Here is a 19,655-nt window from a genome sequence, read left to right on the forward strand (position 1 = left end):
TCGAGTACTTGCCAGAATTTGTCTTGATGATGCCTGATGCAGAGTTAACAGAGAGAAAGCAAACGCAATCCACTGCACTGGGGAGCCTGTGCCAGGGGGACACAGACTGCCACTGTGAGGGGGACCCATTCCTTTCAGAGCCCAGCCTGGTGGCCGCCAACTTTTCCCTTCGGTCCCCACACAAAACAAGTTGGTCTAGCCATGCATGAGTGATCTTGATTTGAAGAGAAAGAAAGAAATTGGATCCCAAAGTCTCAAAGCTGAGATACTTATGCACTAAACTCTAAGAGGCACTTCATTTTTAACTAGCTTAGAGTTTCCCATAGTTTGACACAACCCAAATAAAGAAAATACTTCAGGAAGCAAAGTAGATGTGCTGGAAATGAAAGGCATTACCTGATGGCTGAATGAATTTGACAGCATTTTCTCCTGTTGTTTTGACACAGTTGTATTTTCCTCTGTACAGCCAGTGCAGAGATCTGCCTAACTACGACGTGCCTGTCTTCCCAGGTTCAACTGAGAGCCGCTTTGTCAGACCTCTCCATCCTACTCATTACTCACAAGTGTCCCTCTCCCAACAGGGCCACCCAGATCACCCTGTCACTAATACCACATCTTTTGGTACTTCACACTGCTTTGTCTTGCTCTCTGTTTCATGTTTTATTGCTTCATGGGACTTAAGGTTACTACTACAGAAATGTTGTATTTCACTAAAGGGAGGAAATTTGCCTTTGTTTTGGTCTCAGACTCTAAGCTGTGGTCAGCTATGAAGAAGCCTGGAGCCAACTCTGTATCCTATTTCCAGCAAAGTGTATAGAATTGTATGGTGGATACTATGAGTCATGACCCTATTCCTGGTTTCATCTAATTGTTTCTTCTCCTTCACTCTTCCTCCTTGTTGGTGATTCTTTCTAAGCATCTTCCAAACTTTTGGGGGATTGGCTGGAGTACAGATAACCTTCCATACACTAAGCCAGAATTACCAACACAGATGCTTGCAGACACCGGGCACATAGTGTAATGTAACATAATGACTCAGCCCAGGGAAGAGGGCATGGTCTATTTTGCTGTTGGCCACACTGGAATGAGGGCCCCTTGTTGCCAAATTGCCAGATTTTTCAAGAGAAGTCAGAAATCCAGAATCTTAGGTGAAGGTAGTTCACAATTTTTAAACACAGGCAGATACAGTTTGGGTATATCCTTGGTGCCTCATGCAACCTGAAAAAATATTTGAGTGCCATATACTGCTTGTGCACCACTGGTTTGCGCAATCTGCTTTAAGTTTCATTTGGTAGCTTCCCAGTTATAATGGTATTGACTATCCTACTGTGGCTTTCTTAGTATAAGACCCTGGGACATTTGCACATCAGCAAAAGCATTTGAAGGATTCTGAAAGGAACAGAAAAAAGAAAAGGTAGTTGCCTATTTCTCTAAAGACGAAGACTGTGTTACAGTCACTGTGAATACACCCTCCAAAATCCAGGATCTTGCCAATGAGCCCTGAGTCTTCTCTTGCAGACCCTAACCACTGTGGAGTGCTGTGACTTAGACGAGATGTCATAACGGATGCATGTTTGAAACCCAGTGAGGGAGACATCCTCTCTTTCACCCTAATGTGAAACATGATGTTACAATCATGTCCGTGCTCCCGGGTGGAGCCTAACTCTGAGATTTTGTCATTCCCGATAAAGGATTCAAGGGCATTTGTATTAATGCTCCTCAAATACTGGTTCCTCAGAAAATTTCTCTTACCTACACTTTATATTGTGAGAGAAGACAAGGAATTCATAAAGTTAAAATTGTTAAACTTATTTTGAGATTATGTATCTATTTTTTTTTTCTGTGACTGTGCCAAAATATTCCAGTGGATGTATTTGCTTTACACAAATAAAAAGTTGGCAACCTTAGAATAGTTCTCCTCATCTCTCTTTATTCTTTTATTTCTAGGTTGTTTTGGACTGTGACATCTAAAAGTCTGTGACCAGACTTGAGTCACACCCTCAGTTGTTGACAGGTGAAGAGAGGGAGGGGAAGACGCACCAGGTACAGGGGAAGAGTGTCAATCCCCAGTAAGCTTGGTCACCTTTATTAGGGGAATGTGTCCTCGTTCAGTCCACACTTGAAAGGGATCTATCCGGAAGCTGTTGCAAGTAACTCAGATTTTTTGGTGTTTGACTTTTTCTAGTCTTTGAAAGAGAATGTATTACTCTTGAGAAACAAAAGATCTTTTTGTCAGTGTGTTTGAATTCAGCAAACAGACCTGGAGATGGCCCCAAGGGATGATAGGCTCACAGAACATAGATGATGCCATGTAACCTATTGACCTATTTCGTATGAGCATCCCTGAGCCTGCATTTGGGACTGGCTACCTTGTTTGTTTTATAAATTGGTCCTCATATTGATCCCTTGCTTGTGGAAAAGAAGTCTCCTTCCTGTTTCAACTCATTTCTTTGTGGGCTGCCTTTTTGTTTGTCACATAAAAGTCTCCCCAACTATGTTGATTTGGCAAGTGATGTCCTTGCTGAGAATTTTTCAGGGTATGGATTGGGAGTGAAGTGGTTTGCTGTAATGGGAGATGTTAGAGAAGGGGATCCTATCTCCATTTTGCGTTGCCACTTCATTGGTGTAACTTCTTGGAACCAGAAGAATTTAGGAAAGAGAGAGAGACATTATTGATAAGTTCATAATTATTCACCATTATTTACTGAGTACCCACTCTGTGCCAAGCTCTATTCTAGGCCCTGGGGCTAAAGTAACCACTAAACAAAATGACAAAAAAATTCCTGGCCTTGGTGATCTTGCGCTCCAGTGGGACATAACAGACCAAAACCAAAACAAAACTCACAGCATATAAGAACATTACGTAGTATGTGAGAAGGGGACAGTTCTACCTGGAAAATGGAGCAGGGCAAGTGTGATCAGGAGTTTGGGAAAACGGATTGCTATTGAAAACAGGGAGGTCAGAGTAGGTGTCCTTGATCAAGTGGCGTTTGAGTGATGACTTTATTTACACTTTAAAAAGACTCCTGCTTTTTACACTTTAAAAAGACTCCTGGCTGCTTTGGTTGGAGAATAGCTAGAGTGGAAGCATGGAGACTCACTAGGAAGCCATGGCAACAGTCCTGGCAGATGGCTTGGAGCAGGGTGGCAGCAGTGGAGGTGGTGAGAAGAGGTCAGATTCCGGTGTATTGTGAAAGCAGAGCCAGTGTGGATTTCCAATGAATTGGGTACATTAATAAAGCTGGGAGGAACTTTAGGGATCATTTAGACCTTTTCTGAGGCCAGGTAGGTAACACAAATGAATGAAACTAACTGCATGACAACAATAGGGGCTTTTAGAAACAGAGTGTAATGTCCTATTACATTAAAAAAAAATTAAAACACCATTCAAGCCAAATTATATCTGTGCAATTAGCCTGTGAGCTTCTAAACTGCATCCTCTAATGGCCAAGCCCATTCCTTTTACAGATGAGAGACTCAAGGTCCTACAAAGTTTATTGACTTGTCCAGTGTCATTAGAAGCAAATAAGGATGGGAGCCTCAGGCTTCCTCATTTGTAGTCCAGTGTTCTTTCATTACATGTGTACTTGAACCATGAATAGCTTTTCCACCGTAGTGTCACTGTCTGGGTGAGTGCCAGAAGTGTAGAATGTTCTTTTTTTCCCCACTGACTGATGCAGCATGATGGTTCCATTCTACTTTTCTCTTCATCTATATTGTCAGTGTCATCTTCTCAAACTTGTGAGCCTGGGCTGTCCTAGCCACCCCAAAGAACACCCTTGGGACTGACTGACCAATGTTTGTGCCCTAGGAATTGGGAGCAATGAGAGGTTAGGCTAACTCAGCAGCCTCACTAGTTTGGTTGGTCACAGCAGGGAGAGGAGGAATAACATCTTTCTTATTCTGTCTTTTGTTTAAAGCAACTTGATGGATGGATCAGTATTTACATAACATAGCAGAGGCACATGTTGGAGAGGAGTGGCCTTTTAAAAGAGTGTACAAATGGTTGACGTCATAGTTATGCATTTATAAACATAAAAATTGGCATTTTTTTCTAGTGTATTAGAAATACATCTTAGTATATAGCATAATTTCATATATTTGATAATGAAGGTATTACCAGGAAAAGAATATTGAAAAAATTAGATGTACAGGGAAACATCGAATTGCATTTTCATTTCATATCATTGATAGAAATAAACATCTGCATGGATTACAATTTATTTATTTATTTTAATTTTTTTAATTTCAGCATATTATGGGGGTACAAATGTTTAGGTTACATATATTGCCTTTGCCCCACCCAAGTCAGAGCTTCAAGCATGTCCATCCCCCAGATGGTACACACCTCACCCATTAAGTGTAAATATTCCCCTCCCCTCCTTCCCCCTCCCATCTGCCCGACACCCAATGAATGTTACCACTATATGTGCACTTAAGTGTTGATCAGTTAATACCAATTTGATGGTGAGTATATGTAGTGCTTGTTTTTCCATTCTTGTGATACTTCGTAGAATGGGCTCCAGCTCTATCCAGGATAATACAAGAGGTGCTAGATCACCATTGTTTTTTGTGGTTGAGAAGAACTCCATGGTATACATATAACACATTTGAGAAGACCCTGTATAGCAAAAGCAATCTTAAGCAAAAAGAACATATTGGGAGGCATCAATTTACCAGACTTCAAGCTATACTACAAGGCTATAGTAACTAAAACAGCATGGTACTAGCACAAGAACAGAGACATAGACCAATGGAACAGAACTGAGAACCCAGATATAAAACCATCCTCATATAGCCATCTAATCTTTGACAAACCAGACAAAAACATACACTGGGGAAAAGAATCCTTATTCAATAAATGGTGCTGGGAAAATTGGATAGCCATATGCAGAAGACTGAAACAGGATCTGCACCTTTCACTTCCCACAAAAATCAACTCATGGTGGATAACAGAGTTAAACTTAAGGCATGAAACTATAAGAATTCTAGAAGAAAATGTTGGAAAAACTCTTATAGACATTTGCCTAGGCAAAGAATTTATTAAGAAGACCCCAAGGAAATCACAGCAACAACAAAGATTAGTAAATGGGACCTGATCAAATTAAAAAGCTTCTGCACAGCCAAGGAAACTATCATGAGAGCAAACAAGCAACCTACAGAATGGGAGAAAATATTCACATGTCACACATACGATAAAGGGATTACAACTTAAATAAAATTTTTTTAAACTCTAAGAATGTTGGGTGAATGTTTATTTGATCTCTGAATAGAGAAGGCCTTTGAAAGTTTAAAAGCAAAGAAAAAAATAGGAAAAAAAACAGATGAAATTTATCACATAAAAAATTAAAACACAAGAAAAATATTCACAACAAATGTTGGACAAAGGTTAATGTAAAACGTTATATTTTTCTTGACTAAAAATCCTGGGACATAAATAAGTAATAGAGCTGAGAGGAAGAACTCACAACTCACAAAAGAGGAAATATAATGATAGCAAATAAACTTACAAGAAAAGTTACAACCTTCCTAGCAATCAAAGAAGACAAAAATTAAACTAAAATGAGAACCATTTTTTTTTTTGTTTGTCAAATCGGTAAAGGTTAAGTAAAATTTTTAATACTTGAAGCTAGCAAGTTAAAACAGATTCATTTACATATTCCTAGTATTAATATCACCTGGTATATCAATCTGGAAAGCAATACAGCAATATTCATTGAGAGCCTTACGATATTGCTATTCATCAGTCCTTTAATCTCACTTTGGGGACTTTATCCTAAAAAGTAGAAAGCTAAAATTTAAGCAAAAATTTATATCCTAGCTTTATTTATAATGGGGGAAATTTGAAACAATCTAAATATTCACTGTCAGAATGTGTAAGCAAATTTTGCTATACTTCTGTGATGGAATGATCACATATTGGTATCCTTATGTGATGGAAATTTCTCTCCCCGCACGCATACCCTGTGTGCCACTCCTGTGCTTTATATACTATGAGAGTCTATTGTTAAAACTTTCACTGCTTCATTCAGCACTAACATGTTTTATGGCCCAGAGGTGAGAGTCCCATTTATCACAGAAACTTTGGAGCATACATAAAACTAAAAGGAAGGAGAAGACCAGCCATAATCACAGCATCCGAAGTCAGGCATAGTTAATATTTTAGTATTTTCCTTTCTAATCTTTACAAAATATATTCATAGCTCGAGGGAGTTTTGCTTAGTTGTCATCTCTCAATAATGAAAATTCCTTCAAACTACACATTGATTATACACGTCTGCACATGTGAGTATATTATATATATACATATGCATATATAAATTTATATCCTAATTCTCCAACTCTGAATCTATTCTAACTCATCTTAAATTTTTTAAGTTTTTATTAAAAAGTCTAATTTACTCACAATCTTTTCAAAGCACACTTGCTGTGCAAAGTGATGTTACAGGCTCAGCTGTGAAATCTGTCTCTGTAACTATTTTAACAACACGGTGGCCTGGAGCAGTGTGGGGCAGTCTTTTATGAGTTTGCCCCCAACCTCTGGCAATTCAGGCATTTCACTTTGCTCAACCTTATCTCTGATCAGCCTCCTTGCTCATTACTCATCATTCCACATCAGGAATCCACAAGTAAGCAATTCAGGAACCTTGAGTGGAACATGAGTGAAAGCTATTTCTGCAGCCTAAACCTCTTCAATCAATACAAGGATGTCAGCAGTTCTATAGTCTGAACTTATTAAATTCTGATATTATTTTTAAAATGCTAGCACCAGTCCTCTATGTCTGATTTCTAATCTCTGGAAGAAACAATAAATGCAAACATAGGTACTTTAAAGGGATGGGGACGGAGAGGGGGTGCTTTTCCAGGGTGCTCTTTTATCATTTTCCTGACAAACTCATGTGATTTAACAGTTACTGGTAAAGCCTTTCACCAACAGTTTGTTACTGTGACTGCAGAAGCCCTCAGATTCAGGGATTGTCGAACTTCATCTTGTGGAGAGTTCAGATCTGGCAGAAGGCCATTGCCTCACTAGAAGATGGAAAAATGTCACTCTCTGAGACTGCAGTAAATGGATCCCAGGGTTCTGCTTGTGTGTACTAAGTGAGACAATAACTGTATGGCATCCTGTTGTAGACAGAGGGGCTGACTGTGCTATATGGAGACTGTTTCCGAAAATGTTGCATGCAATTCCAGCTTCTCGGCTTGTGATAGATGTTCTCTAGAAATGTTCATTGCTCAAAGCATTTAGGGAAAGATTCATGGCAGGACTTTAATATGCTAAGGCGTATTATGAATCAATTAGCACAGGTTGTGGCATACAACATTTAAACCTATATATGAGTGCAAAACCTTCTTCAAGGAAGATTAGTGTTTTCCAAGGACTGCTTTGGGAAATTCTATGTTGGGGGCTTTGCCTAAGTAGCAGATTTGAATCTTAGTCTATAAACTTAGATATACAAAAAATAGCACATTTTATTTTTCTGCAATATTAAATTCTGATTTTAATGCCCCCATCCCTCCCAGGTGGCAGGAAGCTTAACCTTGGCTTTCTTGTTGCTCTGCCTCTACCTCTTAGTAATATGCCAACATTCTGGTCATTGCTCATCTGTCCACACTTGATCAGTTGCCCTTTGTCTCAGACAGTGCCTAGGATCTGTCCTGAGGTCTTTCTTCAGGATGCTTCGTGGATCATACTTGAGTCTACACTGGTGGGGATGGGTTGTAGATTATTTTTTCTCTTCTCCTTCCTGATTCTCTCTCCCTCTACTCTAAAATTCTTTTACCTCCTTCTTCTTACACCTAGCATTAGATTCTACTGTTTTATTTTCTTCTTAATTGATGGTTTTACTAGTATTTAAGAAAAATATCTTCCTTCAGTATTCATGTATTTCAAATACCAAGAGGACTTACAGATGTATATCTGGATGGGTCACAGCTTATATAGATAGTAACAAGCTTCAGGTGTGGTTTGCTTCAGCAGTTCAACAGTGTCATCAAGGTACTGGTTTCACATTGAACTTAAGATCTATTCCTTCACAAAGGAGAAATAGCTAAAGCATTTCCAGGCTTTATATTTGCATACCACAATTTCCAGAAGTAGAGAGACTGGGTGGCTTTGGGTAGCTTTTCAAAATGTGAAGAATCCTTCTCTCATCATAATGCTCATCAAACTTCTCCTAACATTTTATTGACCTTCATTGCATTCCATAAGTCCATTGAAATTATTTTGAAGTATTTTATACAAATAAAAGAATATAACATATAAGATATATGAAGAAAAATATAATGCAATTTTGGAGACCCCTTTTAGGCCTCTCTAGCTATGACTCCTACATTCCCTGCCAGGGGTAAAGTTTCTTTGTATTTATCAATATCTTGCTTTTCTATATAATTTTATCCTGTACTTATACATTATTAAACAATATCTTGTTTAGTGTTATGTGATTTTAAATTTTGTATGAGTGATGTCATCTATGTGTATTCTTCTGCAACTTGCTTTTTTCATTCTGTGTGGTTTGTGAGATTCCTCCATGCTGTTGGATGAATCTATTTGTTCATTTTTACTGTGATATACTATTCCATTGTGTGATTAAGCCACAGTTTATTTATCTATCTACTGTTAATAGATTATTAGGTGGATTCTAGTTTGGGAGTGTTAGGAATAATACTGCCAAACTTCTCTTGTACATGATGGTGCTTGCATGGAAAGGATGCTCAAATATACATAAATACTTAAGAATGACAATGCTGAATGAGATCATGCACAATTTTTAATGTTATTATATAATGAAAAATTATTTTCCTAAATAAAATAAAATTATTTTCAATACAGGTAGTGTATGAGAAGTCCTTTTGTTCCACATCTTTGTCAACACTTGGTTTTGTCAGCATTTTAAAAAGTTGTCAAACTGGAGTAAATGAAATTATACTTTGTAATTCAACTGAACTTTTTGGCAAATCAGGCTGACATGATTTGCATTTTTATTGTTTTTTTAAATTTCATCTTTTTTGCAATATCTGTTCATGATTTTTATCCATTTTGCTTCTGGGCTGTTTTGCTTTTCTTAACTGATTTGTAGAAGTTCTTATATATTCTGCTTACTAATCTAGCGTCAGTCAAATATGTTGCAGTATCTTCTCCCAATTTGTAATTTATATTTTCAGTTTTTAAAATAATTTATTTTAATAAATTTAAAAAATTTATGGTGGTCAAATTATCAAACTATTCCTTATGGTTGATATTTTGGTGTCTTATTAAAAATTATTCCCTACTCCAACTTTATAATGTGTGTATGTATGCATGTATATGTGTGTGTGTAGGTATGTATGTGTGAGTGTATAGGTAGTGTAGTACTGACACAAAGACAGAAAAACAGACCAATGACATACAACAGAGAGTCCAGAAATGAATCCATGCAGATATGGAAATTTGGTAGATAACAGAGATGTCATTACAGATCATTGGGAAATGCTACTGAAACAATTAATGGCCATATTCAAACCATAAATGGAATAAGATGTGTATATATAGTTATACACACACATATATATTGTGCATATTTGCACTATACACACCTATATACATGTGTATACACACATCATTTATGTTTTTCCAGTGATCTGTAATGATGTCTCTTGTCATCTACAAAATTTCCGTATATGTGTGGATTCCTTTCTGGGCTCTCTATTATGTACCGTTGGTCTGTTTGTCTGCCTTTGTGTCAGTACCACCCTACTACTAGCTTCTGTACCTTTATAATAAGCTTTAAGTCATCTTAGGCAGATCTCCCACATTCTCACCCGTCTATCTTGTTCTTCAGGAATGTCTTGGTCATTCTTGTCCCTTTGCATATCTACATAAATTTTATAATTGGCTTGGAAATTTCCAATATTTTTATTGTATTACATTAACATTATAGTTTTGAGGAAGAGTTGACATATTTATAACATTGTAATGTTTAGTCTTTCTATCTGTTCTCTATCCATATCTACTTATGTAAGTCATTAGTGTCTTTAGTTGCTATTATAAGTTGTATCTTTCAGCATCGCATATTCTAGCTATGACTGGGCATTCTATTTTCAATGGACTTCAGTGTTGACATAGTTGAGAAGAGCTGGCTATCTCTACTTTTTGAGGCGCCTAAATCCCTGAGGCAAGAAATGATAGTTTGCCAACCTGCGTGAAAGGAGAGGAAGAGAAAAAATAAAAAGAACGATGCAATTTAAAAGTAATTTTGGTAAATTTGCCTGCTGCACCTACATAATTTTATTTAATCCTCACCACAATATTTCAAGTTAGGTGTTATTTGTTCTATTTTAATGACAAGGAAACCACGGTTTAGGACAGCCAAGTAACTTGCTCAAAGTCACAGAGCTAAGGTGTTTATGGTAAAGGCAGCATTTAAAATCAAGTGGGTTTCACTCTGAAACTCCGAAATGGTTCTGTCCATCACATGATACTTTCCCTCAGGCAAGAAGAATGTTCAGAATTTTCTAAGCGTCGAGTACAATGACCAGAATGGATAATCCTTTCTGCAGCCCAGTTATGTGACTCCATCCTCCCACCCCTAAAGTCAGCAGAGGTTTAATGCTACTTTATCCATCTCCTCTTGTCACTGTCGCTGGCTGAGGAGGCCCCCTGGCCTCCAGGGAAGACTTTCTGCACACCTGAGGAAGCAGATAGCAGACATCACCACATGCTTCACCCAGACTTCATCTGGATGCACACAGTTCCAGGCAGGAACTGAAATTGTAAAGCAGCAGTCTGTGCGGAGTCCTTTTTAATATTTTCTTAAACAGTCAGTGATGGAAAACTCTGATAACAACTCAAGTGAAAGCTTATGGCTGCGAAAAGTCTCCTCTGTGGTTTCGACTGGAAAGGATTCTCTGCTGAATATAGCCTGCATGCCTGAGCCCTGTGTTCTTTGGTGAGAAAATTACTGCAAGTCATTTGCCATCTGTGATCCTCAGGGGTGGAATCTTCTGCTGGAAGACGCAGTTATTATCAATCAACCTGCACTACCCAACAGGCCTCCAGAGCTTGGCTGGGGGCTAAGGGGATGGCAGGGATGTTGTTACAGAAGAAAGAGGAAAGAGGAGCCTTTTGTGGGGAAGAGATGACTAGTATTTGTGATGGCTTGTCAGCGGCAGGAGCGGCCATAACCAAGTGAGTGCAGCACTCGGGCTGGATTCAGAGCCACGGTACCCGGAGCGATCTGTACGGGCAGCTGTTTGAAGCAGAAGTGGACCCACAGTGGTCACTTAGGGCCAGAGCACAATTGTGACTCTTGCATAAGGCATGATACAGCTCAGGACCCTCACTGGAGTCTCCTCAGAATTCAGAAATGAAATATGAAGAATTAGGAAGGAAGTTTGCAACACTTAACAGAGACCCTCTTCACAGATGCAGTTTGAGAAACAGCGCACAGGCCCAGGCTACTCATCGGGAGGAGTGCAGCCTGTTTTCCTCTCAGAAAGGGTTTTCGGGAAAGTGGGTGCTCAGTAAACACCGTTCTCCCCCCTCATCCTCTCTGCTTTCCCTCTGTCCTACCCCTTCCACTTTCTCACTTTTCATAGTCCTGTTGGTTCCTCTCTTCTCCCTCCACTTCTCCTTTCCTCTCTTGCTCCCTCCTCTGCTTTGCTCCATTTCTCCCTCTTCTCTCCTCTCCTCCACACCCCCTTCCTCCACCCCGGCCTTCGCCACGTTCTGAATCAGTGATCACCTAAGTGGAAAGTTGGAAACGATTTCAAAAATTCTACGTGTATTTATTTTATTTCATTACTTGTAAATGTTTATTTTTTATTTAATTAAATTTGGGATATATTCTCAAAACCGTGTTACTAATGAAGTGCGGAAACACTGGAGACTGCTACTCTTAACCGTCTCTGGGTTTTCAGCCTAGGACTGACTACCACATTCTTTCTGGGTTGGGCTGATAGATTGTATTTTGTGGGTAGTACTTTCAGCATTTATTATTTTTGGTAAATGAATGCTTACTGCATCATTTTAGGAGCTAAATCCATACCTGTTTCGGTTAAGGGTGAGGACCATGACCTGCTGCACATCACTGTTGCCACCACTGGAGATAGAAGAGTGGCAGACGCAGGGGCTGGTTCTAGTTATGCATCACAGGGGAGTCTTGTAAGAATTAAATGAAATAATGGGCATGGGATTTGGAATTCAATAAGTGGTTGCTGTGATTACTGTTATTAATATCACGTGCACGGTGTGGTACAAAGATCTGGACTCAAACAGACCTCTGTTCGTATCCCAGCTCAGTCACTTACTAGCTGTGTAAACTTGGGCAAGTCACTTTATTCTTCTTGAGCCTTGGTTTCTTCTCTGTAAAAAGGGATCAATAATACCTATTTATAAGTTGATCACAGAGGCAAATGAGATAATACATGAAATCACCTAACAACAGAGTATACACTTACTGAATATTGCTTTCCTTCTCTCCACCCGTCTGTACATATTTATCAATCAAACATTTATGTAATGCTTACTTTGTGCCATGCACTATTCTAAGCACTTTACAAATTTGACTTTTTAATCTCATAATAACCCTTTGAGTACTTACTATTATTATCCCATTTTACAGACAGGGAAGCTGAAGCACAGAGAAATTTGATAACTTGTTCAAAGCTACATTGATAGTAAATAGCAGAGCCACTAACTGATATTTTCATACAGACACCTTAATAGGAGCTTTTTTTCCTTTTAACTGAAGATATTGCACTGAGATATTGCCTGGAAGCCGATATAGATTTTTCTCTTGAATTTGCAAAGTTCCTCTCTTAGAAGCCTTAGGAAAAAATAACATTCAACAAAAGCACATTTAATCATGAGTTTGTTTTCTGTGTGAATGTAGTAAAGGTGTGAATGAATGTCATAAAATACATTCTGGTTTGGTTCCAGTCTGAAAGGGGCGTCAGAGTGCAGCCCCGGTGCTTTTCAGCGGTGAGGCTGGCGGAAGATGTCTGTGGCCCGCTGGGGACAGTGTGTGGCCGGCTCGTCCAGCATTGCGTCTGCGCCTGCGTCTGCGCTGCTCATCCTCACTGGGTGCCCGCGCTCCTCATCGGCACGGGGCGCGCATGGTGCTCACAGGAACACAGATGGGAACGCATGCCGGGCCAAGTGCACTGGGAAAGTGTCGGAAAATGAAACCTGGCCAACAGACAGCGCCCTTCTGTGTAATCAGTCCGCTGGAGCCAGGTCCAGAGAATAATGACTACAAACTGGCTGTGGTTTGGGCTTATTCAGCGTCTTGTTTTTCATTTTGAAATGTTTGGTCCTTGGGAAGGTCCCAAAACTCAATTTGCTACTCAGTTATACTGCATGTTTAGGAGTTTTCAAGGAAAAGTTAATTCATGTGGCAAGGATTAATTATTATTTAAGATCATTAACACATGTTTAGACACAGGTGACAGAAAAGGGAGGAAGTAAACATATACTAAAGTCATACCGGGTGCCAGGTGCTGTAGTGAGCATTTCTATGTATGTTAGCTCAGCTGATGATAAAAGACAGGTGGAAATAACTTCAGAATATAATGGAAAAGGTAGGAAAAGACTAATGGAGATGGTGGGATGCATGAAAAATAGACTGTTTAATTCTAAAATCAATACCCTCAAGTCACCTAAAAGTGATCAGAAACAATTTATAATAGCCCTGAATGAGGAGACAAAAATTATGTGTTTCTCATCTTTTTGTGCTGCTTTTTGAAGTACTTCTGGTTTCACTTTAGTTCCTTTTCTTCCTTTTGTCTTGCCTTGAAAGACTGATTATATTAATCTCTTGTGATGCATCTCAGGAGAGAGGGAAGGGAGGAAGAAGAAAGAGTCTTATGGACACATATCCATGTCCAAATGTATATGTGTCTATATGTGAGGTGTACGTATGCATAATTTCATATCCATGATAAATACATAAAGATTATAAAATGCAATTATACCATACTTAATCTTTAATCCATTTTTTTATTCTTATTTCAGCATATTGTGGGGGTACATATATTGCCCTTGCCCCCCACCAGCCCCCCAAGTCAGAAATTCAAACGTGTCCATCCCCATTTTAATCCTTTCAAGTTCCTTATGAACATTTTCCCATGTCAACACATTGAAAACCACAATATTATTTTTAATATTGCCTAAAACTCTAGATTCAGTATATGCCAATACTTGATTACTGGACAATTAGGTAGTTTCCAGTTTTTAGTGTTATTTATCCACAATGCTGCAATGACATCTGAAAAAAATCATTTAAAATGGCACAAATTCCTCTTTCTCAGGAAACAGCTTTATTATGATTTTTCATAGGTCAGAAGAATTACCTGTATCTTCAAACTAATTTTTTAAAGTGTGGAATCATTCTTGTAATACTATTTTATAGAACACCCACTGTAGGAACCCGTAGAAGTGGTACCTTCCTCCTTGAGTTTTCCTCTCCACCCTTATTCCTACCCCAGAGTGGCCTCTGAGCTCCCACAGTACTCAAGAAGCCCCAGCACACTGTGGAGGACCACTGAGCTAGATACTAGCTTTGTGTTTTTTTTTCTATGATGTTATGATTTGCTGATGCTACTGAGTACTGAAGATTTGTTTTTTCCTTTAAAAGAGGAAACTATATTTTCTTTAACTCACAGCTTTGATGTTCTAATTTGTTAATTGAATTGATAACTAATTTGTCTTTTTTTCTAACTATTTATAATAGAGCCCTACATTTAAACAAACGTAAACACATTCAGGCAGTCTGGTCTAGAGCTCACTGAAAGTGTCACGGATACCTGAGCAAAACCCCAAGGTCAAGTCAGTGTTTTCAACTTGGGGGAAGGCACAATTGGTCAGGGCCTAGCATATCTTCTGGAAATTCAGAATAAAAAGAAGTTCCAGCCTAACTGATACAACTGTACTTCTCCATGTCTTGCCTCTTTTGATCTTCTGCCTGAGTTGGGGTTTGAAATGTTGATCCTACTCGTTTTTCACAACTTTAAATGATCATATTTTTTTTCTATGCAACAATGCTCCATTTTTCCTACACCTCCTGTTTCTTCAGTGATTCTGGGGTGGGAAGGAAGAGGGAAATAGAAATACAGGCATCACCTTAGTGTTTCATTGCAGTTGTTTTGTTTGTGTCCCCAAGGTGAACCTCTCTGAATAAGTGTCATCATATCTCTCACACACTTTCTTTTAGAGGTTGCGATTCACATTTTTTTGAAATTTCACATGTTGAGCCTAACTTAGTGAATTCATGTGATCATGCATAAGGAAACCTTCTTGAATATGTCCCTAGGAATCTACTCCCCTTGTCATTCATTCGTTCTGTGCCCTTGGTTGTTGGAAGATGAGGATTTTGTGATTGACTCAAACCAATGGAAATGCCAGAGAACTAAGTTAGATATGCATACGATGTTGAAAGAGCAGAAATTTATGCTTTAAAATATTACCATTATTAGATTTATAATTTTAATTTTTTCCCTCTGGTCTTAAATAAGGTGAACTGCTGACAGGTCATTGAGACCAGAGGGAAATATTAAGGTAAATGTGTATTGATGACCCAAAAGGATCAGAGAGAGAAATCCGTTAGCAAATAAAAGCAAATAGGGGCCGTGCGTGGTGGCTCACACCTGTAATCCTAGCACTCTGGGAGCCGAGGCAGGCGGATCATTTGAGCTCTGGAGTTTGAAACCAGCCAGAGCAAGAGCAAGACCCCGTCCCTACTAAAAATAGAAAGAAATTATCTGGACAACTAAAAATATATATAGAAAAAATTAGCTGGGCATGGTGGCGCATGCCTGTAATCCCAGCTACTTGGGAGGCTGAGGCAGGAGGATTGCTTGAGCCCAGGAGTTTGAGGTTGCTGTGAGCTAGGCTGATGCCACAGCACTCTAGCCCGGGCAACAGAGTGAGACTCTGTCTCGAAAAAAAAAAAAAAAAAAAAAAAAAGCAAATAGGAAGAGTGAGTACAACATTGTAAGCAAAAACTGGCAAAGAGGAAGGTTTGGGGCCAGAATTGGTTAAATAATCCTTCCAAAAGTGAGAAATCTTTTTGAAAGAGCACATTGGACATATTTTCTATTCTACTGGGATCAAGGGAAATGGATAGAAAAGTACAATTGAATGGGCAGGATTTAGTTGTTTTTCAAAAGTTTCACAAGTAAAAAAGTACAATTTTGGGGGGGTCCAATTAGCAATATTAAGATAAATTTAATGTGCTGGCTTCTGGGATTTGTTCCTCAATTTACAAGTTTTGCTGATAAAGAAGAAAATCAATTTTATTTTATTCTGTTTCCTAGGGACATAGCAAAACACTTGGGGATTTTTTTTGGGGGGGGGAGACTTTAATTAGGGCTATCATAGAACAAGTTAAAGAGCCAAATATCAAACCTAAAAACTATCTCTTGAGGATAGAGTGTGGATGATGGTTAGATTTGGAGACAAACCCTTATTAGGGATTCTCATGTAAGGTTTCTTAGTCTTCGCAAGCAAAGGTGACCAAACCTAGTTGCACCTGACTCACTCCACATGTCTTGTCCTGTCAGTCCTCCAGGCAGACAAATCAAGCTTTACTACATATGAGATGCTAAGGCATCCAGAGAAATGATCGTGGGTGTAAGTCACATCACAGGGGTGCCAGTGCCTGTTTGTGGCTGAAGAGGTGGATGGCTGTGCAATCCGGTGCCTTCCCCCTGCCAGCTCTCCTAGTCAGAAAGGCAGGAAACCAGGCAAGGAAAGGAACATCTGAGTCCCTCCAGGGGCTTCAGCTGCATCCTGACAGTGGACTAGACCTGACCATGTAGAGAATTCTTTACAGCTAACCTAAAACCAAAGCAGGCAGAAATGCACACCCAGCTCATCTCTATCATGAGGCTCTAATCAGAAGCTTAGATTTTAACATTCTGACATAAGGAAAAGACAGGTTACCAACTTAGCCTGTGAGAAGTAAAAGCATGTAGGAAAAAAATGACATTAGTCCTGACACCTAGAGCAGATGTGGACTAGGCGACCTAGCCTACAGTTTCCTAGGCTGGGACGTTAGCAGGCCAGTCTCCTGGTCAGGAGGGTGTGTGTGTGTGTGTGTGTGTGTTTGTGTGACTTACCCCTTAGGCAGCATAGGCACGATGCATCAGAGCTGTGACAGTTTTAGGGCTCCACAGAAATGTTTTAATTTAAATTTTTAAAAAAATCAGGAATAAAAATGGATATCATAATAATGAATATTTAATAATGAATTCAGCCTGGGTTATATGAATTTGCCTTATGCCGATGTGGTCATAAAATAGGTTTTAGTATTTTTTTCTATGGAGGAAGGGTCTCCTGGGGGCAAAAGGGCCTAGGGCCACAGAAGCCATCCTGCAGCCCTGATGGACTGACGGAAAGACCATGAGAGAGGCACAGACAGACAAACTGAGAGGGACAGAGACAGGAAGATACACACAGAGTGAAAGAGCGACAGAGAGGGAGATAAAGACTGACACCCACCCACCCAGGGAGAGAAAGAGACAGGCAGGCACAATCCTTTACCTCCCCCATCCTGACAGATACAGAAAAGCAGAGAAAGTGGGATAGATGAAAAGACAGGACAGACATACAGAGCTAGACAGACACAGGCAAAGACATCCCGGGGAACATTCTGTTGGAAGGGAGCAGCCGGCAGCTTAGTCTGATTTGCTTTCAGCCTCCCAGGATCAAACATATCTGAAGAGCAACAGGCCTTTCCAACCACTCTCTGCTGCCAGCCACAGAGAAAGCAGTGACAGAGGAGGGGACTAGGCCTCCTCCTGGCCTTTATTTTTCCAGGCTCCTGGGTACACAAGAGTCTTGAGAGGGAGGTTTGGTGTCAGCCCCTGCCCTAGACCTTGGCAATGTTGCTCCCCTTCCTGGGTGGAACGAGATGTGATGACTTGCCCTTTTTTTCACAAAGTGCCTCAGTTGTTACTATGAAGCCAGTGGCCAAACCAGCTGGGAATTGTGAAGTTAAGTTTGGTTTGAGGTGGGAAATGCCCTGGCCTGAGCCCCAGGATGGCTGCTTTGATTGCAGGTGCACCAGGAAAGTGAGACAATTGCAACCCAAAGACCTTGTCACTTAATTGAAAGTCATGTAGTTCCTTTTCACCTTTATTGTCTTTGGAAACTTGGAGAGGGATTGTTTACAGAAAACTCTGTAAGATACACATCCTTTAAAATGCCCTACAAGGAATCGCAGTGAAATGAAATAATTTACACTAGAAAGTATATGTACTTCAATCTGTTCTGAATTCTGGTCTTCTAATCTTGCCAGAGATGGTTGTAGGAAGAAATCAATAAGAACTTTAAAGAAAGAAAAGTTGTTAAACCAGGACTAGCTCAGTCTTCCCTCCTTTGAGGGCTAGAAATGACAACAGGCAGTGGGCACGTGGGGAAAGGACCCCAGCCTTGGGGAGGAACCGTGTTCACGTGTGCTTGGTCCTCAGTCATGGAAAGTATTTTTAGGTGAAGTGATTTCTCATTTTGCACAAATTATCACGGGGTGTGTCTGTTTGAGAATTTAGTCATAAGCTGTCCAACATCATCATGGAGATAATTTGTTCAGCAAAGAGAACGAGGGCAGTCAAAGTTATTTATAAGTTTGCATTTTGTCAGTTGCAGGTTATTTTTCTATCCTTTGTTGACACCAGTGGAGTGTGGGATGGCGCATAAATCCCATTAGAAATGAAGTTATGTGGTCACAGTAAACTGAAGACTTCCCTCGACCTCCCAAGATAACAGCAATTACTTTGGATTCATTTTAGTAGCTGGGAGAAGCTCATCTGTTTAAAAGATGAACACTTTAGTTTATATAGGATCCTCTGGTAGCTGCAGGTTAATTAAAGAGTGATTCCGTCATCTGTAGCCCTAATCGCAGACATTATGAAAGCAAGCCTGCTTTATGACTGTTGTGTGAGAAATGTACACATGGATACCTGACGAGTTTAAGCATTGTTAAAAGTTAGTCCATTGGGTGGGTTCGTTCTTCTTCCATATTACACAGATATAAGGAGCATCTGATAGTTTCTTCTTTCTTGAGTATATACGCTTTTGCAAACAATAGTGTGGCTAACAAGAACAACTCTCTGCTAAGTGTGCCGCATTTAATTTGAGATGGGAATGCAGTTATAACCCTATTTTACAGATGAAGAAACTGAGGCACAAGGTTAAGTAACTTTGTTCAAGGTCACACAGTTTGTGAGCAGTAGTGCTGGGTTTCAAAATCAGCCTACCTTGGCAGCCCTGAACTTGCCGGCTACAGTCCACTGCCCAGCTGAGAAGTTGCATGGAAAATCACCTCTCCCACTCTGCTTTGGGTTATTGATTCATTATTCAACTAATAGGGCAGACTATTCTGCTAACCAGGATTTTAATGGGCTACCTTCATAGCCTGTGGGCCTAAGCTATAACTGTTGTTTAGAAGCTTTGGGAGAAAGGTAAAATCACACAGGAAACTTGGAGTGTAAATAATTATTTTATCCTCTCCAATCTTACACCCAATGGTAATGTGTTTTTAAGGCCAATGGTCCAATTTCTGACTGCACAGTGACCAAAACAATGGTTCCCCCACGACCTCTATATAGATATTTTAGCACATGCATTCTAAACAGCAAACTACACCAGATACCAGTCCCCCAACATGCCAACCCTG

This window comes from Eulemur rufifrons, chromosome 8 (genome assembly GCF_041146395.1).
Source record: "Eulemur rufifrons isolate Redbay chromosome 8, OSU_ERuf_1, whole genome shotgun sequence".
Classification (NCBI taxonomy): domain Eukaryota; kingdom Metazoa; phylum Chordata; class Mammalia; order Primates; family Lemuridae; genus Eulemur; species Eulemur rufifrons.